Raw genomic sequence first — 8,140 nt, 5'->3', positions numbered from 1 at the left:
CGCGGGTTTGCAATGATTCTCTCACCTAATCACTCCGTGCATTTGGAACCTTTGGAATATTGACTTAAGAGTTCTGAGCCTCGGCTTCTTCATCTGGAGGATGAAATCCACCAACCTTCTCAAGGGTGTTGTTTGGCAGATTACGTGAGATCACACATAAAATGAATACGAGCAGGTCTTTGGCCTCTAGGTGCTTGTATTAAGTGGTGAGAACCATAACATGAGATAATATCACTCTCATAAAAGGGACACAGAATGCTTCAGCAGTACAGAGAAAAAAGAGGTTTTGTCATCTGGGAATGATCTGGGAAAGTAAATGGAAAGAAGGCATTAACCCTCTTGAGGAAGGGGTAAAAGTCCACTGGGTAAAGCTGGGAGCCGAAGATGAACAAGGGTAAGTCAGGCTGTGTCCAGAGAAGAGAAAATAGCAGGCTCTTGCAGAGCTATATTTTTTTTAAAATAGATTTATTAACAATACTGAAGTTAAGATATAACAAAATAGGGTGCCAGAGTGGCTCAGTTGGTTAAGCATTGGGCTTTTGATCTCAGCTCAGGTCTTGCTCTCAGGGTCTTAGTTTCGGGTTCCATGTTGGGCTGTATACTGGGTGTGGAGCCTATAAATAAAATAAATAAATAAATAATAAATAAATAAATAAATAAATAAAGTTGGTGTTTTAGTTTCAGAGCTTCAGATATCAAAGCTTTCTGAGCATAGACTGATAGCATTAGAATTATCTTTAGGAATATCAATTTGGTGACTGTAGGCTGCAGTTTAGAAGAAATCCATTGGCCAGTTGAGTAGACAATGCAATCACCCATATTGAAAAGAACAGCCTTAAATCTGGAGCCAATAAAGCTGACCTAAATTGTGACTTGATTGGATGGAAGACAGGGAACAGACATGACAAAGAGGATTTATTCTTGGTGAATTGGAGTATGGTGGGGCCATTAAAGAAAAAAGAAACACTCAGAGGACCACTTTTGACCTGCTTAGATGGAGATACCAGGAAGAAGGACCATCCCATAGGAATTAGAAGCAAGAGAATGAATGTTAAGAAGAAAATTGTCACCCTAGATCAAACTTAAGGGTACATTCATAAAATGAGATAGTGAAAACTGTGTGGGTGGATGAGATGCCCAAAGACAGCATAGGGAGAAAAGAAAACCAAGGACAGAAGCTTACGTGAGGGATCCCTGGGTGGTGCAGCGGTTTGGCGCCTGCCTTTGGCCCAGGGCGCGATCCTGAAGACCCAGGATCGAATCCCACGTCGGGCTCCCGGTGCATGGAGCCTGCTTCTCCCTCTGCCTGTGTCTCTGCCTCTCTCTCTCTGTGTGTGTGTGACTATCATAAATAAATAAAAATTAAAAAAAAAAAAAAAAGAAGCTTACGTGATATCAAAGTTTAGGGAGTAGAAACATGAAACAAGATCAGGATAGAACAGTCTCATATCTAAATGTGATATTTTCTTTTCATCTGCAATATTCTCTAAGGTCCCCTTCATTTAAATTACCATCATTTTTCAAGATTTAACCAAATTCTTACACAAAACAATTATTAATAAGCTTGAATTTACCGAGCATGTGCCAGATGCCATTCACTGTATTAAAAACTCTGTACATATTATCTCTTGCCCATAAGCATATGATGCAGGTACATCAATGATACCCATTTTACAGATGAGGAATTAAGATTCAGTAAGGCTTAATAGTCATTAAGGCCAAGGCTTAACAGGTAATAAACAAACCTGGATTGTCCGACTCCACAAATGAAACTTTAACTTCCTTGTTGTACTGTCATTAAGTCATCTCCAGGATATTTGGAGTGAAAGCCAAACATCTTAATTTTTGAAGCTCCGGAGCACCCCATTGGAGAACCTTGCCGTATATTGTAATAATTAATAGCAAATCTGGCCCTCGTGTTGACAACATGGCTTTGCCTCTTAGGTCTTAGTTACCTCTTCTTCAGAATGGAGATAGCATTTCCCTAGCAGCGTCGGTATAAAGGTCACATACATGAAGCACTAGTATAGTGTTTACATGTTTTACTATTACAGTTATTATTGCTGTTGGGGGTGGTACACACTCCCTTTGAGCTCCAGCCTCTCCCTGAATTTATTCCAAATTTCCCTCTGTAAGTCCAAGTTCCCTGGCATCACTTACCCAGGGTGTTCTTGATTTAAGGTAGTGCCCAGCCCAAGAAAGCAGCATCTCAGAGGGGACTCGCTGGTGATGGAATGTCCCGGAGGGTTGAACACCTGAGGAAAGAAGACCTGAGGAGATAAGCCATATAGCTGATCCATGAGATAGGTCTGAGCCCCTGTTCTTTCCTCATAACAACGCCAATGCCTTGATTTCTGCTGTGGGGGGAGGTGAGCTGAGTGACGGACAGCATGCTAACAATTTAGCTTCAAGACACTGGGTCATGCCAGCCGATATTTCCCCCACACCAGCTAGTTCCTGGTCTTCCCCCAACCAGAGCTGGTGCATCTGCTTTGCTCATATTTGGGGCCTATTCCCAAGCAAGAGGCTAAATCCCCTGAAGCACCCCCTCTACCAAGACCTTCCCTTGGATTTTACAGTCACCTACTCCTGCCAAACCTCACTACCGTGCTCCACTTCCAGGAGGGGAAAGCATATGGACCACTATTTGTTGCCAAAACCGATCAGAGAACAAAACTCAGTTCTCATAAAAATTGCACAGTACCTGCTTGCCTCTCTTTGCTGACAATAAAAATGAAGCTCATGCTCAGGAAACTATCTTTCTCGAAGGAAATATTTTTCATTCAGATCCAACTCCTAACTCAGTCATTTCTCACTTGTTCAAACACCCTGATCACCGGAGGAAAGGACTATAAATAACCGAAATGATAATTTTCTTAAGGATTGTGTTTTATACACAGTAAAATCCAGATCTTTCCATTGAAACCCATTGATAATTTTAGAACTTTCCTTGCAGAGGTGGGAAAGAATCCACATTATTTTTTAAATTTTAATTACTCACTGAATGAAATCTAAAAGTATTTAATTATTAGATTTGTGCCTCGAGATAAGTTCAATGGTAATTACAGGATGTCTTTTTTTTTATTCTAATTCCAAATAATTAAATCCCAAACACGTTGAACCATTATGATTATAATTAGAATAAAGGTGTCTTCTATTTGAAACCAAAGTTTGGCTTTTTGTTTAACCTTTTTGCACCTCATCAAAGGGGGATGCTTTGGAAAGAAATCCATCTCCATCTCTCTAATGCTACTTTAAAACAAAATTAAAAAAAAAAAAAACATAATTGTCTACAGGAATGCTTTTCCATTACAATAGCGGCACAGAGAAAGCAAGCCCCAAGCTCTCAGCTTGCCCGGAGGCTCAAGGGTGTACTGACTTCTCATTTCCCTTTTGTCATCCTCGGACACAGGGAGCACCCAGAAACCGGGCAAGAAGATGAAGCAGATACAGCGAGATCATCAAGTCCATGGGGTGGGGTGGGGGAAGGATCTGTGAAGTACTCCTCCCCGCCCTCCAGTTTGTCGATCAGTTTTGGGGTCACTTTTCTGAGCTCACCTTCAGTTAAAGGTGAACGAAGGGCCATTTGGGGGATTGAGTAGACACCTCGCAGGGAGGTGTCTGCAGACTAGGAAATACAAAGCAAGATGCACAGAATGAGATCTAAGGAAGATCTAAGATCTAATGAGATCTAAGGATCTAAGGAAGCCTTGGAAGGTATCGAACGGGGGACCAGGCAAGAGTCACGGAGAACAAATGCACCTGTCCTTCCCCTGGGTTGATGGGGCTGCCGAGGAACCCTGGTTAGGGTGGCTCAAACACCCCACAAATGGAGCTTAGGGTCCTGTGCACGTCTCCACCCCGTCGTGCTCTGGGATTTGGGAAGTGGGAAGGTGATGGTTTGTGGTTTCCAGGAGGAGGTGCAGGGTGGGGGTTCAGGAAGGAGAGGAGACGCGTGTCTTTAAAAAGTAAATAAACCCAGCGCAGATGTCCTCTCCTAGCTGGTAGGCAGAGAGGACAGCCCTTGCTCATTGGGGAGCATCTGGAGGCCAGGGGGGTAAGAGCCTGCAAGGAGGGGAAGCAAAAAAAAAAGCTATAAAGAGAAGGCCAGAGAGCAATCATAATACTTAGAAAAATGTCACATTAAAACCTCCGGCTGCCGACGGCTGGAGGGAAAAAGAGTTCCAGACAATAGCTGAGGGAACAAGTCGAATCTTGTGTTCATTCCTGTGGTTAAGACAAGTCTGTACGACCACACAGAAAATTCCATTCGCCTCCGACCTTAACTCCCTGCTTCCCCGAGCTGCAGACACTCTTCTGTTGGAAGGCCCCTTGAGAGGACCCAGGGCATCTCTCCCACCCGGACCTTGCTCTCATCTTGCACCCTCGCATCGTGCAGATCACCTGCTCTCCTCTCAGGGGCCTCTTACTCCATTGACTCAAGCCTAAGGAATGAAGCAGGATTGGGGAAAAGGACACATTCCCTCACCACCCTCCCTGCTGCCCACCCCCCACCCCAGTGGCATTCATTTTAAACCTTGAGACCCATGGATGTCCCACGAACTTATTCACCAATTGAATAAATGTTTGTTGAATGCCTGCTAGGCCTCAGGCTCCAGACTAGACATTAGGGGAGGACAACCAAGGTCAAGGTATGGCTAAGAACATCCAAGGCAGGGGGCATGAGAAATATGAGCGTCCGTGTGCTGCTAATCGTGTGTCCGACTCGGTGACTCTTGTACCTTGCAAACGTGGGGCATCACATTCTCCTTTCCTTCTTTGGGGTTTTCGTGGGTCCAGCTGACAAGTGTCCTGCCTGCTGGAGTCGGTCCTGCCAAGTATCCCTCTTCCTCACCAGTAACCCCAACATCTGCTCCTTTTCTTCCCCCGCCCCCCAAGACAAGCCTAGGTCTGCTTGCTCCAGGAACTGTCCCATTGGAAGAGGAAGGTTATCAATAATAGTCTTGGGTCTAAGGGGCTGAGAGGAAAAAGTTCTCAATTCAGGGAAGTCTCTTTTAATTCAGGGAAGTCTGAGGACCCACTCAGAGAGGAATAGGATGTGGGATCCAACATGTCCCCAAGCGAGAAAGTGTAGCAAGTGATCTAATGCTCCAGGAAGGGGGCAAGGTTGGTAGACTGGGGTACCTAATGGAGATTATACCTTCTTTCTAGTCAAACTGGGAAAGTTCTGTCGCTTGGCATATTTTCTGCTGCCCAGCGCCTCCAGGGAGCTTGTGATAGTGGTATGCTTACAATTTAAATAACCATTTCTCCCAAGGGGGGGAGAAAAAAAGCCCTGTTTTCTAGCTTTTGCCAATCTCCATGGTGTAAACACTCCCACAGTGGCTGAGTTTAAGGTACCAATATAAGGAGTTGAGAGGCAATGCCCACAAGCAGCTCTTGCTCGTTGATACAAACTAACACCAGACCACTAGAAGCTTCCAGTCTAACACACATCTACAGATAAACATAGGACATAGTGACAGAGTCTCCTGATCAATTGGCATATTGGCATCAGCAGGAACAGCTTTAAGCAAGCCCCAGAGGGGAGTATGATTTAGGGGTAGCAGGAAAAATGACCACGCAGCCACTGGGCAATAGAAAACAGTACCTACATTTCTCCTTTTGGTCCCTTGGAAGCATAGAAAACCAGGGGATGTCAGAGCCAGCAAAGACCGTGCCAATAATCAAGACCAATCCCCTCATCCAGGCCCTTCCAGAAGAGGAACTAAATCATGCAGGCACGGAATGATCTAGACAGCCTCTGCTTGGGACATACTTCCGTTGACAGGTCAGGTCTCCCTTCCATGACACTGGAGTATTGAGCAGAAATTTAAGAAACTAGGTCATTAAAAAAAAAGAAAAAGAATTAGAATTCTCTGGGGCCTTCTGAGCACACATAGAGGCCAAGTGACTGCCTCTACAGCTGGTGGAAAGTGGATGAAGGTGCCACCAGCAAGGAACCACAGACTCTGTTCAAATTTGTTACTCAGAGACTTGTCCCAGACACAAGATTTTTGCAGCACAGAAATGAACCCCTATGTCTGCCAGGCTCTGGCTGCCTTGGCTTTTGAATCAGAGGTGAGGAATATGCTCTATCTAGGAAGGCCGGAAAAAAAAATTCCCACATGAAGAACCCCAGCAATAATTTTCTGGGCTACATCTCTTGGGCAAACGTAATGGGACGGCAAAGTCTTTGGTGCTGAGGGAGCTCCAGCTCCTTTCTGCCGATAATTCATGATCCCTGAGACAATTATGAGCAATGAAAAGGCGTAAGTCAAAGGAACATCAAGTAAAGCTAGATTTAGGAAAATAACACATTACATTTAAATATCCATATATATTTAATCTGTGTTTAATAATGCAAAGAATACATTAGTCAAGGCTTAGGCAGATTCCACGTTGACGTTAGCTGCAGAACAGCCTGGCCTTCTGAAGTTTCGCAGCCTTGGTGCCATAGGAATGAAAACTTCTGGAGGAATGGAGCATGTCATTGCAAACCTGGGGCCTGCAGAAATGCTAACGGAGGCATTGCAGAGGTCACCACAAAGTCAGGTTTGCTGCAAAAAAATAGAACTCAGGGTGAGCCTAAGAAATCCAAAGCTCCAGTCTCTAGACTGACTGACTGCATTAGCCACCCTCTGCAAGGCAGGGCAGGGAGCAGGAGGTCACTTCATGGGGGGGAGGGGGGGAGGGGAGTGGGCAGAGGGACCAGGATTGCTGTTGCCATTGTTATTTTATACTAGGTCTCCTCTCCTGTCCTCGGGCTTTAATTCTAGACTACCAGATGGGGAATGGCTGCCTGGGTCCCAGGGGAAAATCAGAACATGTCCCCAGTGGGCAATTCCCTGGGCTCCAAGGCTTTGCTGCCATCTGGAGGGGTGAATCAGGTGAGTGTACTCAAGGATGAAGGGGGAATCGCAAGCATGGCCAGCCTTTAGTGTAATCATGCTTCTCCAACAGCTGGAAAGGGAACCAGTGGGGACACCATGCAGTATATGCCAAGTGGCATCTAGGACCTGGAGACAAGAGGCTGGACTGTCAAGAAGTAGGAGAAATCCTCATGCTTTGGTTGACCATCACGCAATTTAACAATCACCAAGGCCCAAGTACTTTGTGTTTATTGCACTTTGGACAACTCCTCCCCTAGACCCAAGAGTCTCTCTCTAGGCCCACAGTTCACTCACCATCTCAACCGAGGCAGTCTCAAGAACAAAGCTACAGCAAGAAGGTATCTCAGAGACTATCTAACCCAATCTTCACAGATAAGAAGACTGAAGCCCAGAGAGGCAATGTGGATCATCCAAGCTTACCCAAGCAGTAACAGGATAGCGAGGAGGGAAGCCCAAGTCTCTGACTCCACGGAAAACACTGCCCCCCTGTTAAGCCCTGTTTCTAGTTCTGATGGTCTGTACTGAAGGAAGGCAAACATGCATTAAATGCCAGGCACTCTACTAAGAGCCTGAATATATATTATCTCCAAAAGAGTAAGCACTAGCCTACCTCAATTAAGGTTTACAGTCAGATAGGAAACTTGGCTCTCGTTCTGGCTCTGCCATTTTTCAACTGTATGGTGGTTAGATCAGCCATGGCACTTCCCTAGGTATCCTTCTGCCTCTGGCACCTCGTGTGACCATCCCCGTAGCTTGTAGAACCTCCAAATGTCATTAACCAAATTGCAAAATGAGTTCTAGTCTAGTCCAGAGCACAAAGGAAGCGATGAGGAAAAAAGAAATCGAGCCCGGGAAGTGAATGAATGTGCCTCTCACAAATGCCTGGGAGAAGCAGCATTGTGATCGGGTTCAGATATGACCCAACCTATACTCTTGAGTAAGCCCTGGAACACCCTGATATCCCCCCTGCCTTGTACTCGGGAACTACCCATCCCAACTCCATTCCCTGTGAAGTCATTCCACCAGTAGAAACAGTCCAAGCTTTTTCCCAGCAAAAAGACGGTGGGTGGGGGATGCAAGGACCACCTCCCTAGATTTTGTTGTTTCAACCTTCTTTCCAAGAACTGAGCCCCTAAAGATTTCAATTATCTGAAATTTCCTCATCCCACACGGGACTCCTCCCTTGGAGGGAAAGCCAAATTACCTCTCAGTGTCTCTTCAGGTTAAGCACGACGTTGAGGAGCATG

General features: G+C 45.4%; 1 long non-coding RNA gene across 2 annotated transcripts; it reads right to left on the bottom strand.

Annotated features, from left to right (window-relative positions):
* Nucleotides 1-477: 477 nt before the first annotated feature.
* Nucleotides 478-7,712, bottom strand: LOC144315265 (uncharacterized). Of its 2 annotated transcripts, XR_013381008.1 has the most exons (3): nucleotides 7,504-7,712; nucleotides 2,161-2,255; nucleotides 478-614 (listed from the first exon to the last, which is right to left on the bottom strand). It is a non-coding gene; the product is annotated as an uncharacterized LOC144315265 (long non-coding RNA). The 2 variants fall into 2 exon arrangements; XR_013381009.1 differs by lacking the exons at nucleotides 478-614; nucleotides 2,161-2,255 and adding an exon at nucleotides 6,340-6,560.
* Nucleotides 7,713-8,140: the final 428 nt, after the last annotated feature.

The sequence above is a fragment of the Canis aureus genome, chromosome 6 (assembly GCF_053574225.1).
Source record: "Canis aureus isolate CA01 chromosome 6, VMU_Caureus_v.1.0, whole genome shotgun sequence".
In the NCBI taxonomy this organism is placed as follows: domain Eukaryota; kingdom Metazoa; phylum Chordata; class Mammalia; order Carnivora; family Canidae; genus Canis; species Canis aureus.
Note: the sequence above shows the minus strand (reverse complement) of the source record. Positions and strands in the feature narration are given on the sequence as shown.